The sequence below is a fragment of the Pseudopodoces humilis genome, chromosome 6, assembly GCF_049639895.1.
Source record: "Pseudopodoces humilis isolate 2021_Gansu_Grassland_sample_001 chromosome 6, ASM4963989v1, whole genome shotgun sequence".
NCBI lineage: Eukaryota > Metazoa > Chordata > Aves > Passeriformes > Paridae > Pseudopodoces > Pseudopodoces humilis.
This window is the reverse complement of record NC_142205.1, coordinates 54873810-54897719: the sequence shown is the minus strand read 5'-3', so window position 1 is coordinate 54897719 and position 23910 is coordinate 54873810.

Here is a 23910-nt window from a genome sequence, read left to right as displayed (position 1 = left end):
TTGTTCCCTTCCACTGATGTAGAGGGGGAGAATACCCTGTCTGAGAAGATATAAAGCAATCAAATTTATTTTTTTTCTCACTAGAGGATGGGATGAATAAAAGTTATATAATACTAATCTATTATTATTATTATTGTCATCATCAAATATGCTCAGATTTTACCTCAAGCACTTTTCAGAGACTTATTTCTGTCACATTTTGCCAGGCTAACAAAGCACAGATAGTAGAACTCTACAGTAGTACAGTTTTTGCAGATCTAGAATCTTGAGTTGGTGCAAGAGCAAAATGGGAGAATCTTTTGTTGAAGTAAAAGTGAGGGAAAATGGAGTAGATGGATGTTATTAGATCCTAAACTTCAATGTTCTTGCAGAGCATGCCCAGCATCCAGTTCCTAATGAGATATGCAATGTTTAACCTGAGTTCTAAACATGGTGTCAGGAGGCCAACTAGATGTGTAAAAATAAATGTTGTCATGGAATATTGTCCCGTCAGTCATAAATTTTTTCACAAGCTTTTTGATCATGGCCCTCTCCTAACATATCCAGTTTTATTCAGCTGTAAAGGCTAATTAACCTCTACATGTTTTGAAGAATAAAGGGAGTTTAAAATAGCACCTGTGTCAGTACTGTCAGACACAGGTTTCTTGCTCAAAACTGAGTTACCCTTGTTAAAGCAGGAGATATCGGGAAAAAAAACAACATGGAAAGAAAGAGCTCTAAACCATGTGTTGCACAGAAAACCCCTCCCTCTTCCAAAATGTAGTGGTTACCAGGTGTAAAGAGGCTACAGAGGTTAATGGTAATGGGACCCAATCAATATGTATTCTCCTGTTCATTCTCTGATGAACAGAAAAGGAGCAGTGGATCAGCTGAAAGGAGTAGCAGGATCTTGGTTTTTATGGGAAGTTTGACTGATCTATGCAATCATCTTGTGGAACACAGAAATCACACGTGAAACACAAGATGAGATTTTCACTGTGACAGATGTGACTAAACTGCTGTAGGACACAGACCTTTGCTGACATAAGTATTAATGCTGTTAAGCTCTACTGACAAAAGCGTGAAATCTTTAAATGTGTTGCTTTATAGTTTCTTTGTTATTTCTTAATTTGCCACTCACAGCTTCAGAATTCATTCTGGGAAAAAAATTAGCAGTCATGATAACACCTCATTTTATCAAGGTGTTTATCCTTGACTATTTACCCTGAACTCCTGGATTCATGTGACTAGCAGAAGATTTCTTTTGTAATCAATAGAGTTTGTTTTGTAATCCGGTGACAGGATTAAAAAAAAAAAAACAAACCCACTGCCACCATAAAAACCCACTACATGGTGAAAATTGGCATAGAGTATTTGAATTCCTGGGCATTATTATCCAAAAACAGGAAGCATGGGAGTCATCTTCTGTAAAATGCCCCCCATATTTATATATGCTTACATATTGAAGTACTTAATCTATTATTTCCTGAACATATCACGTGAATGATAAGCTGCACTTAAGGTTTTTGCAGGAACAATTACAGAGAGTTTTTTTTTCCTGAAACCTACACATAGTATTTTCAATGAAGATTCCTTTCTGTGAACAGAAATTAAGAATAAAACCAATGTGCCACCAGTTGTCATGGTGCCAGGATTTGACAACTACAGCTGATACAGCATAGTATCACTTTCAAGCCAAAGTTTTTGTAGAGATGGAAGAGTCTTCAATCAGGAAACCTGATGAATTGATTCCATTCTGATACGTGGGCAGAGAGTGAAAGCAGCAATACCAGCCATTACTGAAATGAGATTGTGGAGTTAGAGGAGATGAGGTGGAAGGAAAGAGCAGTAAAATCAGGGAAGTTAAAGAAAGGAGGGGACGAGTAGGAAAAGAGAAAGAAGGAGGACAGAGTGTGTTTGTTCAAAAAGATACAAGACCAGAGGGAAAATAATAAAAACAATCAGATGAAGAAAAAAAAAGAGAATTAGGAAAAGGCAATCAGAAAAACAGAAGAGGCATTTAGATGAGCATTATTTCTTTAAATTTACAATTTCTCAGAATTCACTGAAATTATAATTTATTTACAGTGGGAAATCAGGAGTTTTCTGGTTTTATTTGGAGGAGGGTAGGGGCCATTTTCTTCTGGAAAGGATTTTCTTCTGTAAAGTGAGTATTTTTTAAAGTAGGAGTATACAAGTTATTCAATCACATCTATTTCATAATAGAAATAAGCTTCAAATAAGCTTGGTCTTTCTCAGAGCAAAAAGGTAAAGATAAATTAATTATCTTTAATAACAAATATGCAAAACAAATCTAAGGCAAATTCACATGTCTATGTTCAGTGGGGCTCTAAATTAGGGCTGTATCCATCCAGGTGCTTTCCAACACAACCCAGCTCTGGCATTTCAAGCAGTAATGTGCCCAGTGAAATTAAATTACCCATTGATAAATGTGGATCCAGTTACTTATTTGACGGAGCAGCATCAGAATTGTCAACTGGGATGTAAAATATGTGTTACTTTGTGTCCTCTCTCTAGCAAGTCAGCATTGGCTCATGAAGTACCACTGGCAAGTGTGGCTGCTGGTTCTCACCATCTGTCTCAGGCCAGTGGCCATGGAAATGTGCTGAAGCTCACTGCAAGGGAGGATACGCTTCCCCTGGGAAATGTGTAAATTCAGGGGAAATCAAAGTCCATCCAGACAAAGTGGGATATGCTAAGGGACACTGGTCAAAAACATTCTCAGCAGAGAGTCAAACTGATTTCCAGTGAGGCATCTGGAGTGAGGAAAGGTTTGTGAAACACCTGGACTTGATTCCTAAAGGAGTTTGAAAGGTAATAAAAGGAGTCATAAGGGGTTGAAAACTTTATTGCAGTCTAAGCTGAGACACTCTCCCTGCATAATTTAGAATAAAGGTCAGGTTTTCTTTACCAAACACTTGAGACATGTACAAATTGACTTGACAGCATTAATCTCTATTATAATTTATATTCTGATATTAAAAGTAAGAATGCTAAACACACAAATGGACAAATAAACAAAAACCCCTCAAAACCCAAAAAAATGCAACTCAAAAAGGGGGCTTCTAGGAAGAAAATTGGAGAAAGGCTTTTCCAAGCTCACCATGGAAAACTGTTTTAATAAATGAACTTAAGAAGCATGCTTTGTTTTAAAGCATATATTTATTCCATATTCATCAGAGAATTTAAATCTGCATTGTGCAGTGGTTCAAGAGAATCAAGGTGTACATACAAGATTAAACATGGGTTCAAATGCTTTGCTGAATCAGGGCACAGTTTAGGTATCAAGGAACTGTAATTCTGCTCTCTCTGCACTTGCTAAATTTGATAGCGATGTGCAGGTTATACCCCTTCCATACCTCTCAAATTATCATCTGTGGGAGTACCACAGTGTGACTCTGACATACACAGAACTAATGAATACTTCATGAGACTCTCAGTTATTATTTAATCACAGCTCCTTTGTGAGGTGATGGAATTTGTGTTGATACGAAGGCAAAATAGCACAGCACTGAAATGTAACAGTGAAAACAAAGCCAAAAGCAAAGTTACTATTAAATGTAGGAGAAGGACAGAAGAGAAATATGAAGTAATGATTGAAAACAAAGATATTAGAAAGATTTCATCAAAAAGACCAGTGTAAAAGAATAGACAAAGTACTCAGTTCTATGGTATGACACTACAATTCATTCCTACGTAAAGGATCAATTTTTTGTATAAATGTCCCATTACATAATCTGAGAGTCAGGGCTAAACTAATCTACAAGTAGAATGCACAAAAAAAATAAGCATTTAAAAATCTGGCCTAAACTGCCAATTTTTTTCTTTTTTTATATTTTTTCTCCAAGAATATGTGCAGTAGAATGGAAACTATGGGTAGTCAAAAAGGAAATCTTTTCTTTGTCTACTAAACTACTACCAGCAAAGTTAACAGCCTAATCAAGATTATTAGCACTAAAGTTAACAGCTTTAATAATTTTGTTACTTAGATTAATTGTATCTGATTTCTTTTTTCTAAACCATTGTTATTATGACCAATTTTATGTAGAATGAGTCAATATTCCAGATTTCATAACACCCATGTGCAAAGTCCCAATTCTCTGTGCTCATACTGCATTATTTATACTGTTGTAATAAGGACTGATCTAAAGCCCTTTGAAGTAAATGAAAAGACTCCCACTGACTTCAAAGGACTTTCTATTAGCCCAGAGTATTTTCTTTGCAGGGCTTTTGTACTTGATAATATCTGATATGGTAAAATTTGTGCCGTCTCTCTCCCCTTCACCCTCACCCTGGGTGTTATTTTCTATGTTTATGGGTTACTTATTATCTGGACTTTTTTTGGTTTTGATACAAGGATACTTTTTAATAAAGAATAATATTTTAAAAGCAAAAGTTTGAAAAGTTGCACTTCAAGAGTGTCAAATTCAAATATTTTGGAAATAAAAAATTAATTTTCTGAAAACAGGAATATTTTTAAATATCCAGTAAAATATTTACTCAGTATTTAGGCTCTTTTTCCTGCAGGTTTCACTTGGATTTGTGAAAAGGTTTATCTTCTTCAAACCATATTTCTATTAATGAGTTTTCAATGGGTGCCAAATATGATGCTTAGCCAGAAAAATCCAACTGCTGATAATTTCAGAGGAAAACAAACTTTTGCAATTCATAGAAGTCATTTCCCCTATTAATCTTATTGCCTATGATAAAGATTTTGAAATTGGTTTCTCTGGACCTGCTCAAACTCCTGTGTATCATGACTGAGTTTTAAGAATTTTATATATCACAGTGAGTCCACCTTTGTTTGAGACCTTTGTGATGCATAACGTCTTGTCCTTTCCTTCCCTTCTTCTAAATTAAAGTACAGGATTCACAGTCTTCCACCTTATCTCTCTTTTGTCTTTTGCGTATGAAGATGTGGGTGCTAGCAAGAACATCTGACTTCCTCTTTTTATGCAGTTAGGCCCTGTCGCTCTATTAGGAACGGCGAGAACGAATGGCACAGACTCTCTAGGGAGTTGATCAGGAGAATGTCTCGTAGTTTATTACTTCAGCTCTGTTTTATAGACTGATCCGTGGAAAGTACAGAAAGGAAACTCTCATTGGTTTGTAAACTGCTACATTACCATCATTGGTCAGTGGGGTACACTACCCCCTGACTTTCTCCTACAGAGAAAACAAGAGACAGACAACAACACCTGCAAGGCTGTTCCCTGTCTTTGAGGATTGTTTTGAATCCTCCCATGAATTTCTCAGGCCAGCTTCTCAGGCAAGACTGGCTTGCAGTTTCACAAGCTCTCTGTTACAGAGTTAGCATCCACAAGGCCCTCCAAAATAATTTGGAGGAGGTTGTTTACCATGCAGTATATATGTAATCTTCATTACATTTTCATTATTTTTCATTCATTAGAGGATATAATTTTTCATTAACATTTTTCAGGCCAGCAGTTTCTGGGGGATGTATTTTCTCTCTTACACATAAAATCTTGAGCAAATGCAGATCAGTTCTTTTTAAGATCAGCAGCAGCTAACTGTGTGTATAATGACACTACGTGGTCTGTCTTCTTTGACTTCCACTAGATAAACACCTGAATGCCCTGATGTTTAGATCAGTGTGCTACACTTTAAAGGGTGTGAACCAAAGTGTACTGAAATCAATAGAAATCTTTCAATTGATCTAAATGGACTTTTGGTCTGAGTTTACACATCCAACAAATTAATTTCACTTACTATCAATCTGATATTATAGATTAATTTATCTAATGGGGAAACTGTGAGCTAACAATTTCAGTTTGCATTTGTTAAAGGATTTATGTATCATTTTTCATGAAACCATGAGTACAAGGTATTTATAACAGAAGATGCAAGTCAAGAAAGAGATGTAAGTACTTCACAGACTCTCTTTGAAAGGTAGTTGTCTCTGGCAGTGAGCAGTGTCATACAGATCAAATGGCACAGACCTCAGTTTACCCCCACTCCCATGTTAAAGACGACGTCAGATAAAAGGCACCCTTAGCAGTACTTGTAAAATAATGCTGAGCCCAGCAAACTCATTAAATAGAGCAAAGGAGAGGAGTGGAAATATAGTTATCCCATGTTCCTCACATGTTCCAGTTCCATCCTGGAATTAACTGGAGCCCTCCTTTCTCATGCCCTTAGAACCTCACAAGTGTGCTGGCTTCCAGCCAGCATGGTGCTTTCTTAACCTGAAATGCAAATGACAGGTAAACACTGTTTCCACACTGTTCCTGTAGCACCAGCTGAGGCTGGAAACCATCTCTGATGAACATACACCATTCTGGTCATCTGGCTGGACTGACACCAACTGATACAACACCTTCAGATCTGAAGATGACAAAAGTTTCCGTTCTTCAGTGTATTGATGTTATTTTCTGTCCTAAGGGCTGTCATCTGGAGGGGAGTTATTACAAGCAGCCAACCTGGAATTACATTTCATTTGAGACTGTGGAGGCTGATATTTGTTCCTGCTGAGCACGAGGACAGTGCACACTGATTCATGGAAGAGAGAAATGTCAGTACTCACAAAGAGTTTCCTCCAGCTACATATTCCATTTATAACTTTCAATCAGCATTTCCCACAAAGAAAGAGCAAGCACAGGGCATGGCTACCCTGTTCACCCTTTTAACAATTTCTAATTTACCAAACACAAGATATTTTTTCCTACTTTACAATGGCCTTGTGATGAAATAGGCAACTAAATGCACTCATTTAATGTTATGTACTTCAGAATCTCAAACAACACTTTTATGGTCACAAGAAAGGACCATCATAAGTAACTCATTGGTACAAAGAATTGGAAAATTCACAGAACAGACATATCCATCTGCCATACCTGCATGGTCACTCAAATCTAATAAAAACAGAAATATATATAGGACAGGCAGAGAAAAGTAAGATGCCCATAACATCTGCATTTGCAAAAAGTAGTGATTTGCAGAGTCAAAGTATAACTGAGGTGGGAAGGGACCTCTGAGGTCAACCTCCCCTACACAAAGCAGGATCAGCTAAAGAAAGTTGCCTAAGATTCCATCCACTACCTTTTCTAAGATCTCTGAGGATGGAGACCTCACTATCTCTCTACACAGATGTTCAGTCGTCCTTAGGATAACAGATTTTTTTCTTTACACGGAATTCTCTGTATTTCAGTTTGTGCCCATTGCCTATTGCCCTGTCACTGGATACCTCTAAGAAGTCTCTTGCTCAATCTTTCTTAGCCTTCTCCATCAGGTATTTATGCACCTATCATCCTCTGTCACATCCTGTCCATTTTTGAAACAGCAAAGCCTGAACCTAGAGCAGCATTTAAACTAGGACCTTGCTGTTACCAAGAGGAATGGAAGATTTATTGAGAATACTTTCTATATGAAAACCCTTTGTGGAAGCACCAGGTGTGTCCTGCTAATAGAACAAGGATGGAGATCCTTCAAAGAGGATGAGCAATCACCTGTTGCTCTTGCTCTTGAAGGAGCTGTGAGAGCAGCATGCACCCATACTTTCACACCTCTATGTGATGAGGAGGGTGTCAGTTTTCTGCATGGAATTTGAGTAGAAGTTGCTTCTAAAGCATCATGAATCACTTCCTTTTAAGATGAGCAATCTCTCATCCCTCAGAATGGTTTAATGAGATGCATCTCAGGCACTGCAGAAATACAGGTTGGCCACCACAGACATCTTCATCCTTCCTGAAGGAAGAAATATGTTCATTATAAGGCCAGTTCACTAGTCCCTAGGCAGACTAGGCAGATCAGCAGCAGAGTGCCCACCAACACTGACTATGTCACACGTACCGCAAGATTTCAAGTACATGCAAAAAATCACTGTGGGTATCAGTAGTTATAGCAGATCAGAGCTGGAGTGGGCACTGCCTTGGTTGACTGGTGGTTTTCTGAGATTCTGATGATGAAACTTCAATGCAATGACACATGAAGATGAGACCACATCCATAACAACCTTGTCTGTGGGTGGGTACATACATACATGCAGAATATATAAGTACCCTTTTTTTTATTTTTGTATTCTCAGACCCATCTAACTCAAGGGTGTTTTCCAACCCAGTTTTGGATAAACTGAGCAATAGCTACAAATGGTCCTCTAAATAGGCATGAAAATGACTCCAAGAAGAGTTTTCTGTGTCCCATTGAAATTAAAATTGAAAATAACTTCAGGTTTCTCATCTTGACCCACAAATTTTCAATCTTGCCTCTTCAAGTCCTTCTTAATTCATCATGATTGTATCTTTGTATCATCATGCTCTGCAGTTTTTACAGTACAGCCTTGCAAGACACACAGAAAGTGAGTCTCCCAGGAATAGGATAAAAAAGGGATGCTCTGATTTGCATGTAATGAGCAGAAAAGGACCTTGCAGAGAGTATCAAAATTAAATACTGCTTGTCCAAGTAATATAATTTTTCTCTTTCACCCTGGCTGTGAAGAGGAAAGGTTGACCCCATTGTCTCCTCTCATAGGAGAATATCAGTTTGAGGCCACCTGAGGAACCTGAAGTTCATGGGATCCTGGGTACCAGGGCCCTGAGGGAATGGGATTATATAGCTGCCAAAACACTCTCCCTCATTTTTGAAAAGTCACAGCAGTCAGTCAAAGTCCCTGGTGAATGGAGAAGCAAAAAACCTCACACTTATTTTTTAAAAAAAAGTAAAAAAGAACTACCACCCTGTCAACCTCCCCTCTGCACTTAGTAAGACCATGGAACAGGTCCTCCTGGTACATGAGTTGAAACACAGAAGACAGGAAGATGATTAGAGAAAGTCAACAAGGCCTCACAAAGGGCAAATTGTGCCTGACGATGGAATGACAGCATCAGTGGGCAGGGGAGGAGCTATGAATGCCATCTACCTGGACTTCTGTAAGGCCTTTGACATGGCAATCCACAACAATCTTACCTCTAAATTGGAGAGATATGGTTTGATGGATGGACTGTTAGATGGATAAGAACTTAGCTGGAACGCTGCACCCCAGGAGCTAAAGTCAAGTGCTCAATGTAGTGGTAGAAACCAGATATAGGCAGTGCTCCTCAAGGGTCCATACTGGGACCAGTGCTGTTCAATATGGTCATCTCCAACACGGAAAACGAGACCGAGGATGTCCTTGGCAAGTTTGCAGGTGACAAGCTGTGGTGGAGTTGACCCAATACAGGCAAGGGGCATTCAGAGGGACTTTAAAAGGCTTGAGTTGGGCCCATGTAAACCTCATGAAGTTCAACAAGGCCAAGTGCAAGGCCAGGGTGGATAGGGCTACAAGCTGGTGTTGTGGAATGTGTTCCTGGCAGGGGGTTCAGAAATAGATGATATTCCAGTGTTACTTCTATTCCAACCCATTTTATGATTCTATATGCACAAGTTTGATCTGGCCCACATTTTGATTTCTTTCCTTTGGGAAAACTCCTATCTTCTGTTTACCCACATGTATTCTAAAGAGCAGGATTTTTAATGAGGAGAGTAAAATTGACATATTTGTGTTTGCAGTAACCAATCCTCCCCCACAGTTGAGATGGGGACAGTATTTAAATGACTTTTCTGCATCAATAATTTGGATTTCTGTAGCAGAAAATTAATTTGTCTCTTCTCTGTTGAAAATAAGTCAATGAGTATTCCTGTATCCCAGATGAACTAGCAACAGAGGAGAAAGAAACAACAGCACACCTAGATGAAGAAATAGGATACAGAGCTCTTCCAAAAGACAATTATATTTTCATCGTATCCTGATGTGTATTTCCTGTTGTGTTAAACACCATACAAGAAAAACTTGGAAGACAAAGAAATGGAAATAGTAATGAGCAAAAATAACTATTATATTCATGCAACACAGGAAAGTGCAGTGCAAGTAAACAACAGAAGTAGAGTAGATTTTCCTCTGACCCCTGCAAGAATATCTCTTTTCCTCTTACTTTTCATATTCCAGTGTAAATATCTGCTGCTGATCAGCAGCACCCAGGATGAAGAGGCGAACACTGGCCTAAATGGGCCTTCTATTGTGAGCCACTCTCATATTTAGAAAGTCCATGTTCATCCCTAGGTGTAGAGTCATGGCCATATAGATACTCTCCGAGTCATTGCAGACAAGTACAGTTCTCTTTGAATCATGAACCACCATAATAGACATATTCACAAAAATCTTCTTGCTCCCTTCCCCATACCAGTCCTACAGTCCAACTTCTGCTTCCAAAAATAAAAGAAAAAAGAAATCACACCTATACTGGCAAAATTTGCACCCAAACCTTTTTACCTGAGTACTGAATTGTACTTTCAAAGCAGAACCTGTATTTGCAGATGTCTGTCTTGTGATTACAGTCAGAACATAAACTTAAAGCCATACTGCGTGGCATTTCTTATCCAAAGCCTGGGTACAAAGCTACAGGTGCTGATGCCAGTGGCACATAATTTGCTCCTGCAGTGATATTGCCTGATTAGCCATCTGCTACTGCATCAAGAATTTTGTTGCCTTCAGTTTAACCATGTCATGTTTTCTGCTGATCTGCATTTTGGTTTATGAAGGAGCACTGTAGCAAAAGCACTAGTTGTTTATAAAGCTGGTAAAAAAAGTGACAATTGTAGCAGGAAACAAAAAATACAAATGAAAACATTTCCCTGTTGTCTGCTCTCTGAAAATTATAATACATTTAAAGGTGAACACTTCCTATTATCGCTACTTATATAGACGTCATTACTTGGAAAGGAGTACTTGAGTTTTCTGTAAAAATTAAGCAAGTTCAGGCACTGAGTAAGGAATTAATTTGATTCTGATAATATTCAAAAACAAGGGCAGAATTCAGACTAGCACACAAGTGGAGACCTCATGACAGGGAGGTATAGCACAGCCACAGGGAGCCTAAGGAGATCAAGAAAAACTGTCCTGTCCAAAGGAAGATATAAATATCCACATATCCACGTATAAATGTCCACATCAGAATGAAGTCAACCATCTTCTTTGGTAGTTTCAGCCATCTCTACAGCCCTTGCTTGCCTGTAAATTTACTTATATTGTTGAACATATTTGTTTCAAGCCATCTGCTTAAGAGCAGGGGCTAATGGAAAATAGAAACGGCCTTGGAACAATTAATGGAAGGCAAGTGCCATTAAACTAGAAAAGATTGAGGAGCCAGATGGCTGGTGTCGACGCTGACTTACAGCTACAGAAACTTGCCTGACTTTCCCTGCAGAGAGAAGTGATTAGCTCTGGTGAAACTAGATTGTCAAATGTTCTCTCATAGCCTGTGTGTGTCAGAGGGGAGAGAGAGGACCTCTAGTTCACCCTAGATTTAAGGCCTGTTGTGTACTTTCAGAGCTTAGCAGAAAGTCATAGACTAATCTTCACAAGGTGGGTGAGCAGCTCAGCAGACAGTGCTCAGAAGAAAGCAGGCCATCATCACAATTTGCTCATATTTACCCCGTGCTCTTCTTAAGATGCAGGTCATTAAAGAGTAGTACAATAGTTGGCTGCTCTCAATCTTTACTAGCTGAAAATTCAGACTTTATATTGGAACAGATCCTTATGTGGACACCAGTTCAAAGCTTTTGTGAGAATTTGGGCCGTACTTTCTTGCAGGGAGAAAACCCCTTGATGTTTTCAGTCCTTTTGGTAAAGCAAATCCAGAATAAAACCAAATCCCATCATACAAAATCGCACACTTTTTTTCTGCAAGTTCCTTTCACTTTTCCTTTTATTTTTTTTATCAGATTCCCAAATATCCTTCCTTGGGTCAAAACCAAGGAAAATAGATTCATAGCAGAGATAGCTCAGACAACAGAATTTGTCTCCCAGCATGGGTATTGAGGTACCAGAAAACCAAACTGTTGCTGCTACACACTCAAGGAGATCCTGTTTGCCCATATGTTTCAATAAAAACATTTATTCTTCCACTCATGAGGTTCTGCCTGAATCTTAAATGCTATTTATCATTTTGCAGGGTACATGACAGAAAGGCAGAATATAGCCTACAGATCAAATAAATCTTTTGGAAAAAACATTTAACTGCAAAATAAATTTAATATAAATACAGAACAATATATTTTTTCATATAGGTAATGAAATTAAGAATTCACTAAAAGATGCTCTATTACCTGGCAAGTACAATCTGAGCTATTAATGTGTCACAGAATATGTTAAAATACAAATTAGGATTCCTATGAAAGGAGCTTGACTTTTACACATTTGTGTTTATAGATTTCAAAGTGATACCAGAATCAACTTGTTAGGCTATGACAGAGTTTCACCGCTGGATTTCAAACATATCCATTTCTCGAATGAAAAATATGTTCTTGAAATATGCCATGAAAAGAAATATAAGGGACAAAATAAAAAGAAATAAGATTTTTTTTTTTTATTTCCAGCAGAGAAGGAAGACCAGGAAAGCATTGATTTCTTTTTCTTCAAGTAATGCAAACATTAATATTGCAGAAGTGACAAGAAGATAGTCACTTTTCCCATGGGTAAGAAGGAAGCAGGAACAGAGGAAGGAGCCCAACTGAAACAAATTAATAAGCATCTCTAGCACATGGAAAAGATGCTACTATAAACTACTAGATTATTTAAAGCAGTGTGTCTTCATCGGGAAGGGAATCCATTTTTCTCCCATGTCTGACCATCTGATTGAAATATCAGCAGGTTAAAAAGATAGAAAAATAGATAAAATAGGAATCTACCAGATACTGCTCTAAGTGCTGGCCCCATTAAAATTTGAGTAAATTATTCATGCAGTCTTGTCATGACCAAAGGGCCACAGGAACTAGTAGTGCAGGCACTGGGTGTCTTTGTGTTCTATGAACAAAACAATTTTCATTTGGGACGTGATTTTTAGTCACCTGATTTTGTTCCCTAGCAGTGATCAGCAGCTAACCTTATGGGAAGCTGGGCTTCTGCATTTGGACTGCCTGAATATTTTGGCCTCTATAGTGGTACTTATGCCATAGTAGGGATCATGTGCAACAGCAGCAAGAGATATGATATGCAGCTTGGCTCTTCCAAAGAGCAACTTGAAGGTCTGTAAAGGAGACTCACATTCAAAAGCTTGTCTTGTTACCTTCAGTTATGTGTAGTGTATGCCTTCAGCAACAGCAATATCAGAAACCACCCACTGCAGTTCCTGAGGAAAAATTCCATGGAGATCATGAAAGTATTCCACCTCTATGCTCTATTTTTCATGTAAAAGTTGAAACTTCTGAGTTATATTAACAGTTCCATTAATATTATTCCAAACAATCTCTGTTGCAAATTTACCAGTTTGAGTCCTCCCAAACTGAGTTTGGCTCAGCTGGGTCAAACCCAAGAGTCTCAGCAGAAGTAAGGGTTTATAACTACTGGATGCTACAGGAGCAAAATTAGTATGGCCTTCTGCCATGCCTGCGAGACAATGGAACAAGGGATGAAGACAAAGGCAGCTTGATGTAAAAGTGAGGAACTGAATCTTTTGTAGCTCAGATCTGATGTAGCTTTGTCTCTTAAACCACTCATTTGTGGTTTGAAAATAATCACAGCATCACAGAATCATTTAGGTTGGAAAAGACCTTCAAGATCACAGAGTCCAACCTAACACTGCCAAGCTCACCACAAAACTGTGTCCCTAAGTGCCACACCTCTTTAGGGTGGTGACCCAACCACTTTTCGGGACAGTCCATTCTAATGCTTCCTAACTTTTTTGGTGAAGAAATTTTCCTTGATATCCAATTTAAGCCTCCCCTGATACAACTTGAGGCTTTTCCTCTTGTCATATTGCTTGTTACCCAGGAGAAGGGACCAGTCCTGACCTTGCTACAACCTTCTTTCAGGTAGTCACAGAGAGTGATAAGGTCTCCTCTGAACCTCCTTTCTTCCAGGCTAAACAATCCCATCTCCCTTTTCTGCTCCTCAAAAGATTGCTCTCCAGATCCTTCACTAGATTTGTTGCCTGTCTTTGCACGCTTTTTGTTTTCTTTTTATTAAATTTGATTTGAAGTGCTGAAGCTCAGCCAAAGTTCATTACAAGGGTGGACACATAGAGAGGATGCACACAGAAGAAACAAAGCCGACTTTGGTGTTAGATGTTAAAGATTTCAGAATGGACAGGATCAAACAACATTATTTGATATGGTCAGTGCTATCTAAACCACTAGTACTTGAAAATTCACTTTGACAGAGGGAACTCAATGTGCTGAAAGAGCTTTGGTCCAGGAAATAAAAGAAAACCCATTAACTGTGTGTGCACACAGGTTTGTGCATATGCACAGACATTTGAGGCATGTTTGTCCCACATACTTCAAATACAGGTTATCTAGCCAGTTAGCACTCACTGAATATATTTAAATGCCTTTATTTATATGGGAGATTTCCATTTGTGGTTGTTACAGGAGCTATCAGCGGCAAATATTACAAAAAACTTCCAATTTGTAGCATGCAGTCAAGTTTTGATTTTTCAGCAGGATTGCTACATTGAATTTTTGAGTTCAGACAAAACATTTAGAAGAGCGGGGCAACACTAACAGTGGATTTTTCTCCAGGGTCTGACTAGTTAATGCTCAAGGCTGAGTTACTCCTGAGAAGCTACTATTAGCACTGAGTTGAAATTCCTGGAGGAAAACATTACCCTGTGTGGTTTTGGACTCTTTTCCTTCCTTAAGTAGTAGTATATAGCCAAAGCAGAACAAAGCCCCTTCAGCCATTAAAACTTTTTAAAATCACAGCAAGTATTTTACAAATCTCTTCAGAATTGCTGGATTCTATACAATTGTGTGGAAGGGCTCTTTGCCATATAGAGAGTAAGGCCACAGTAAAATGCACAAGTGGTTCAGTCGCAAGATTCTTCTTTTAGGTTATCTTCAGCCTGCTTGTGAATGGAACATTAGCATTGAAAATGGAGAGATGAGGAGTAGAAAGTTGAACAGGTAAAAATAACCACAGTGAAATTATTGGATGTAATTTAATTCTCAGACAGATTTTTTTCATCAGTCATAAATTTTATCAATGCAGCTAAGTTAAAGTTAAAACTATTTCTACTATAGACTTTCTGCTGTGGTCCCATATGTGAGTAATCACTATCAATTTTACATTATGACTTTCAAATTCAGTATGAACAGAAAAAGTCTAGTTTGTCTGGCACAGACAAAGCATAGATATTTTTAAGTAGCATTAAATATACAAGCATCAATACTTTGAAACAAAAGTAATTTGAAACACATTCGACCAATAAGAACAGCAGTATCTTTCAGCAGTATACTAGCCTTAGAGGTTTTTCTCCTAACACTTCACAGAATCTTTTCTAGACTAACTCAAGACAAGAGCAAAATTAAAGCCAACTGTACACTGACCTTTATTCACCTCATCTCAGAGCAATATGATAAAAAAAAATTAGTTTAGCAAACAATCCACAGTTTTTTCTTCTTTGTCAGCCCTTCACAGAACATTGTGGACATTTTCTCCTAGATTTGTTCTTGCAAAGGAAGTAAAAGTTTCCACTCCTAAAGTGAATTCTCTTAGATCAGCAGAAAGTTTACCATGTGTTTTAGACAATGAAGGCATCAATCATGGGCAACTTCCCAAGTCTGAATTTCCTGGTAAGTATTCCTCAAGGTGCTCTGAGGAGACTTCCAGAAAACATTTCTGAGCTCTCTAAATTGGATGACAGTGCGATCCTTCCTTCTTTCCTTTCAACTTACAGAGTTTACAACATAAAATCAGCTAATACATGGGGGTGTGCAGCCACCAGTGGAGCATCTGGTATGGCAGAGAAAGGCAGACAAGGAGAACAGAAAGTGCTGAGTCTGAAAGATGAAATGTCTCCAGAAAACCTCATCTGTGAAAGTGAATTTACTTGCGCCCACATCAATAGCAGCCAGGCTCAAGTGTCCACTTTAAAGATCATCTCTGGGCTACATGGACCATCAATCTAAGCCAGCAAAAAAAATCCTATGGGAGTTCTATAAACAAAAGTTATTACTTCACCCCTAAAAGGAGAGCTGTAAAAGATGTACAACATGAAAATACTCCACTGGTAAAATACAGAAATTTTGCAAAGTTCTTTTCCCTTACTGTGTCTAAAAATATATTTGAAGCTTGTGAAAGATAAAAATGGATGGTTTTGAAGGGTTTTATTAGAAACAATTTATCAGTTTGCACGGAAATTAAAAATTTAGCAAATGCTTATTAACATGTGAGGAAAATTGGTGGTACATCCATTAACTGCAACTAAAATATTAATAAAATGCTCATAAACATCACAAAAGTAGAGCAATACCAGTGTCCCTTGAGTCCCACATAAGTATAGATAAAGATGTCCTCTGCAGCAGGATTATTAGGGAGCTGCTCAGATTCCAGCTCCATAAGCATTTTACCAAACACTACCTACTGTTCCAAGGAACTGATCATCTCTGAGAAAACACACACTCAGACCCTTCCATAAAACATTTATACACACCAGCTTTCGCTTTTGTGTCAGAGGGTTTGGATCACTGTTCTTAGTGTTTATCTAGTATTTTCTTCTAGACCAGAACTCATTTTTTGAGAAAACTTTCTTCTGTTTAATTTGACCATCCAATTTAATTTAATACAACTTTTCATTTGTAATATTTATCTTTCAAGTTATGTGCTAGCAGATAAAAATGAAGTTAAAAATCCCCTTTAAGCTTGTAAGTTCAGACATTGTATGAGAAACTTTATATTTTTATAGATAGTATAAACTGGATTTTGAGCAATAATACTTAACATCACATTCTCCATTTTTTTCATGAGCATGAATATCTGCTGGGGAAGCAAGACTTCCAGATTTTATGCCAAGGAAGAAAGCAGTTACTTTTGTTCAAAACTATCAAGCAAAATGAGTAGAAAAATAACTATCTAGGAATGTAGGAAATCCACACTGAGATCCCTGTAATGAATCAGGCAGAGGTAAAAGTTGACACTGTCCTTCACCCAGATGAATATACCAGGCATTCTAATCACTGTGCCTCTCTTGTCTAAATTATTATTAATTACTTATGGAATAGGGCACAGCTGCAACAGGGAGACAGGAAAAAACCCATCCTACAGCAGTCAGCAGTCCAGCAGTTCAACACCTCCAGGGAGGTTTGTCCCCTCTGAGCTTTTAGGTGGGTCTGCCATTTCCTCCCTGGCTTTAACCTGCCACCCATCATGTCCTCCTGAGGAATATACTATGAGAAAAATTCTCCATGGGAATTTTTGGTTTGGTTTCATCTAATGAGGTCTCTCAGGTCTCTCTTCCCATTATCCAAATGCTCAGCATTTGGAGAGAGAAGTCTGAGATACAGCAAGATCCTATTCCACCTGCCCAAGCTGCTATCCACTTTTTCTTATAGGACATTATTAATTTCTAGGCACTGAGCCTTGTCTCCACTACTGTTTTTCAACACAGTGGAGGATGAAGATGGTCACTCTTGCCTCCCCACTGTCAGGACATGGAGAAGGTTGGATCTGACAACATGGTGAAGCAGAAAGCCCTTTTCCTGAGCAATACACAGGTTTCTGGGGAGAGGAATGGCAGGTTGGGCACCATTCCTTGGTTTCTGGCATTTCTACCATGATACCCAGCAGGATATCACACAAATCATTTTCTGTAGTTCTATGACCACAGGAAGCTCAGAAATACTACTCAAAGACCACATTTTCAAACTCCCCCTTGAGTCTTCCCATGTGAAACTAAGGGATCTGTTAAAGAGGAGCACATATAGACTTCCTTAGTCTCACATCTTGCAGACATCTCACATCTTGTGATATGTCATTATGCAAAGCACAGATAAAGTACCACGAAGGAATAATGGCATATATTTAAGCATAAATAAATACTAGTCACAGGGAATCAGAAACAACCACAGAGTCCCAGCCTTATCTGGCCAGACTGGTGATGGTCACCAGAGACAGCACTGAGCAGCAGGGCTATGAAATTATCTGCCCCAGACAGGGTATCTTCAGTGCCATGGCATAAGATGCAGAGACAGACTGATCACATCAGGCCCTAAAGAGATGGACAGGTCTGCTCTTGAAAAGGCTGTCTCTACCTAGCCTAGTCATTGGGCTCTAAAGCACTCCAAGTCCTGGTGAGGAGAAAATGTGGGCCTTCAGCATGTAGAGGCAAAGTCCCAAAAGTCTGCTGAGTGAGTAAGTGGACCCTTTTGCTGCTGAGGTTTTCCCCAGATTCATCTAAATTATGCTACCACTTTCCAGGTTTAGGGAAAAATATTGACCATAAATTGAACATTTCCAGCAGGAGTAAATTTCAAACCATTATTGTAGATGCATTTCTATTTTAAGAGGTGTTTTACTGAGTGCATAAGCTATAGCTGTATGGATTTGGAGAAACACTGCTGTGAAATAAAATTCCAATTTAACTCCCTGTCTTCCTTTTACTCTTCCCAAACAAAATGTAAGGCTGAGCTGTTTGGGGGATGCTGCTGTCCATCAGACATTACAGTTGGAAGCATGCTTTCTCTTTTTGATAAAACTGTTGTGAGAAGGTTGGTTGCTGTAAACTTTCTGAGTTTAGTGGAAAATGGTAAGAATAGTGGGTCATAAGAAATAGTTTGATAAAAAAAAAAAAGTGCATCTTGGTTTTATTTGCCCCTTTCCTTCTTTGCCAATATATCTTTCTCCCTTCTTTTTTGTTTTTTCTTCCACATCACCCTTTCCAGTTATCAGATAAATCCTTCCAAAACTATCACTGAGGTATGCATTTACTGTATGAATGCATATGAATATATGAATAGAAACTTCCTGTTGCAGTGGAACAGGATAGTGAATGACCAAGGAACTGCTTGTTTGAAGATATAGAGAAGACCTTCCATCTCTTATGCATGGGGGAGATTCCCATTAGTATTAATGGGCATATTGTGAGTGCACTGAAAAGTGACAAGATGTCTATAGTCACTCAACTGCTAATTCTTCCCAGCACAAAAATGAGAATAGTGCAGAAACCTCTTTAACCCTGTGTCCTGAGCAAATGGATTTCTAAAACACTCAGCCATTGATAAGTGAATGTGGCAGGTTGTAAAGCACTGATCCCATCTTCTGGGCATTTTAAGATCTACTCTTTGACATTCATTAAAATGGTAAAGGAAAAGAAAAAAGAAAAAAAAATAAGACCCTCCACATATTATTCTTCTCTGTAGGGAAAATGGTCATTGGTTTTCTGAACTGTCTTTTCAGATGCCTCTTCCTCAAAAGCATCTTTATCAAGGAATTCAAGGAATTATCAAGGAAAGTTCTCTATTCACTCTGGAAACTGGAACTTAAGTACTGCTTTATTCATTATTTAAAGATACAATATCTATCTAGGACACTAGACAAACTGCTTTATGTGTTCCTGGAATGGATTGCTTAGAAACATTGGTTTCTCTGGTATTTTTTACATCTTTTTGCAACTCAAAACTTTTTCCACTCCTGCTTTGCTAAAATCCTCAGGGTATCAGCAGAAGTGAATGGAACATTGAATCATTTGCCCTTGAGCAACAGAAACTCTTGTGAAAATAACAGGACAGGCAGTCTAAGATGCAGAATCCAGATCCACTAAAGGTGTGCTGCTCCACAGAGTTGGCTGCTGAAATATTAGAGCAGTAAAGTATAGAAAATTCTGGGAGATCCTGGGTTTTGAGGCACTTAGCCCACTAACATCCTACATGCTGGGAACTTGCCTGGCTTACCCCTATCAACAGTAAAGCTGTTCTCATTTATCTTCAAGCCAGCTTGTGCTGAAGATGAGAAAGCCTATCTGCCTTAAGGAATGCACAGTTAACTAATTACTTGCTCAAACAAAACAGAGGTGAACATCTGATCAACTAAAAGGCTGTTAGCAGTGCCAAGAAGACAGAGATGGTAAAAATTCCGTGGAGAGGAAGCTGATTTTTTTTATTTTGGAGCACTCCAGTTAAAATTATTTTGATCCAGTAAATTCCGTGTTCTGCTTAGTTCGCTTAACTGCACTGTTAAACTTACATTTATAATCCTGGGGTGCCTTAAAGGGTAAACAATCATATTGACATAATGCTTACCTCAAGTCATATTAGTATAAAAGAAATAAAAGCATTCATTTACAAAATTCCTGAAAGGAAGCAAGAGTTCATGAAGTCACAGGAAGATAAACTGTAGAGTTACTGATCAATTTAGTAAATTTGCCCAAGCAAATTCTTAATTTGCTGACTGTAGGTGATGACTTGCAATGCACATATTCACCACAAAGCATTTCCAAAACCAAACCACTATGTTTCATCTAAATGGTTTTTTTCCTGTCTACAAGCATAAGATAGTATTTGTGTCTCATTATTGGATCTTGACAGAAACAACTCAGGATCAATTAAAACACATGGGATCATGAAGATCTTGGGGTAAATTATCTCAACCATGATTCTAAAGAAAAAACAGTAATCCAAAAAGTGACTAACCCAGGCAGACTTACGTATCCAGACAAGAAAGAACAACATATGAAGAAATGAAACAATGCGTCCCAGATTATTTCGTTCTTTTAACATTTTCAGTTGTTGTATCTCCATTTAACTCGATGAACACTCACTTGTCTGTGAGAAAAGACAGTCATCTGAGTCAAGATTTGAATCAGGTCCACTTAGTCTTTAGGTTGTTGGTCCTCTTTTATAGTCAACAAACTTTTTGCTGAAGGAGTTGCTCCAAGGGGCTTGCCAAAGTAAAAACTAGTAATGGAGTACTAGGTGAATTTCTATTCTCACATGCACAGTTCTTTGAAAGTTCTGTGATTTTCATGATATCTGCAATTCTGTTGAGAGTTCGAAGCATAAGTATACCATCCCTGGCATTAAGCAGCAGGAGAAAAGCTGAGAAGCACACTGCCAAATAAGCAACCCCAAAAAATATAATTCATGCAATTTTGAAATAATCTAAGGCCAATCTAATCTTGGGATATTAATGTATAGAATATATCTCCGAGTGTATCTCAGATTTGCAATCAAACTGCAGTTCTGAAGCACAATTCATTATAATCCAATTGTAATGTCATATATGAAGAGTTTTCTTAGAGAAGCTTGGAAATAATTCCCACCTTGAGCCTTCAAGCTCCTTTGGAAGCATTTCAAACAGGGAATTATGAGGAACCATCTAACCTAAGTAACAGAGCACTCCTCTGAGATAAGAGCAATACTGTGAAGCCATACAACTTAAAGTCATGAAGATTCTTAATGTTAAAGACTGAGGAGACACTGCAGCTTTATTGGAAATGCTGTAGAATAGGTGGGCAGCTGGATCGATCGGTTATTGCTATTTATACTTTAGTGCAGAGAGAATAGGGGGGTAAGTATATGTACAGGGTTTACATAATGTGGTTCTGATGGTTAGACTCTTCACTGGAAATTTCATGTTCAGATGACTAAATGGAAATATCTTTTTATCTTTTGTGTGTTTTTCTTCTCAGAAAGGAAGACATTGTAAATATAATACCAAAGAATTTGTTTTCATAGAATATGAGAAGTTACTTGGAAATATACTAACTATTGCTTAAAGCAGAAAGCTGGAGACCAGAGAAGACCCACCCAACCTCACAGCCACATTCATAGTGTATGGCACCATCAGATAAAGTGTTATAAGAAAACTCAAACATTGAAGTTTTAGGTAAAGTGTAAGATGGAATTTTACCATACTGAGACACATGTTCTGTATTACTGATTAATGACTCTAGTCCAAATAATGAATGCTTTTGAGAAGACATTTGGTCACATTCAAATTCCCTGACTGATGTTTCATCAGGACCACTGTGAGGAAACTTATCTTCCTAAATTATCTCATGAAAAGGACATTTTACTGGGTTTGCCTTCCATACTTCTATAATGGCTACAGAAAAGTCATAATCACTAGAGAAGGCACAACTACCCTTGTTTCTGTTATGGCTTCAACTGGATTGTATTTACCCAACATGATCATAGTACCTGGATAAGGTTCACTAAAATTCCTGAATAGCTCCTCTCTTCAGGATAAATGTATAAAACATGCATGCTATAAAACCACCATAACTTTTTGGGATACAAAGTGCCAGCTTTAAAGACAACAGAAAGGTAGCATCTCTAGAACTCATGAAAAGAAATCACACTTAACAGATCTAGACCAAACTGGGAAAAGAATGGGAGCTCTTACAGGAACTCTTTCTCACCTTGCAGGAATTCACTTGCAATCTGTAATCCCATTCCAGAACACCAGCTGGTGCCACTGAATGACATTATCAATTCTGCAAGCAAGGATGAGGAGCTTGGCTCTGAGCAGCTTCCACCTTGCAAACGTTGCTGCGGATTCTAGCACATACCACACATGTGGCATGCAAGTCATTGAGCAGTGATGCTCTGTCTAACAAGCTGTGGCTGGGCAATTGTTGCCAGAAAGACTCTGAATCATCAGCAGACTGGGACCGCTGGCACCTACAGTCATTCCAAAGCTTAACAGATGAAACTCCTGTGGAGGCAATGAATGTACACGTGTTGGGGAAGGTCTCCTGCACAGACTGTGAAAGTTACAAAAGAGTGCTCACCAAAATGTTGAGGTTTACTTTTTACCACAGTACCGAGGTCATTTCAATCTATGTTTTGAGGAACAAATAAAAGAGATTTATTATGTTATTTAAAATAATCTGGATAGGCTGTGATTTACCTCCCTGAACCTTAACTTTAGACTCTCTTTACAGACAGAATAAGACCTTAACCCTCCAGATGGTGATTCATCCCATCCCTGTTGAGAGGGAATGAATCAACCTCTGTCTTTAGTGTTGATTACACAAAGGATGAGATGATTACCCCATACTTACCACTCTTCTGAACACAGGTTAATCCACCCATTCTGTGTTCCAGATGCCAGATGTTCTGGATGTTCATCCAGAATTTTTTCATCACAGAAAAATACTCCTAATGTTATCTACTTAGTGGTTTACAGAACCCTTTAAGACAATAAATGTACACCTTAAGCAGCAAATAATGAGACTAAAAAATTAGGGAACCAAACATCTCTGTTAATCTTTTGTCCTACAAAGTTTATACTGGCCAACAGAAATCAGGTTACAAAGAGCCTTTGAAGGCATCATGGTGACTTCATTTCAGGTGGCACAAATAGTTAAAATTTCTTGCCTGGGATCACTGACTGCAGAAGGACATAAATTCAATAGTGTTTAACCTCCACAGAGAATTTGGGAATCTTGAAAGGTGCTTCATAAGTAGCCATGGTCACTTGTCTTTCCCTTTTCTACTCCTTTCAAATTACGAGTTCAAATAGGAGTTCAGTAGGAATATCTCCTGTAGAAGGCTGGCAAGCATGATCCCAGCAAGTCACATGCATTGCTCACTGCAATTAGAAGGAAAAGTGTGGCTTTGAAAAAAGCAAACTTCTTCACCTAAGCAGCACCATTGGAAGTCCTTTTCCAATTTTTGTCTATTCTTCTGCTCTGAATAGTTCTTATCTCAATATTTTCCATATTTATTCAATCAAGTGTTATTTTATCCAGATTTATGGTAGGTAAACTAGTTATACTGAGAAGAGCATGATTGTTTTCTCATGGTTTAAAGCATTGCTGATTTTTATCATACACTCTATATAAAAAATCATCTCTCTATTGTGAACATAGTCAAGTACTTGCTTTTGGTTATTTCCATTTTTCTCCTGGAGTTTATGATGCATCTCCTCAAAATGGATGACATTTATTTTCTCTTCTTTTCTTCTAACTTAGTTTTCCACTTCAGCTGCACCTACTGCAATGGAAATTTGAAACAGCACAGTGAGAAAATGAAACACAATATATTGAGCTTCCTGCTACCTCACCTTTAGGCTCTCTCTCTAATTTCTTTACAAAAGGCAGGTCTTCTGCTCCATTATTTAGTGGTTTGTACAGAATAGATTCATCATCTCTGAAACTGGTTCTGCAAAATAGGCATTCCTTTTTTTAAAAAAAAAGT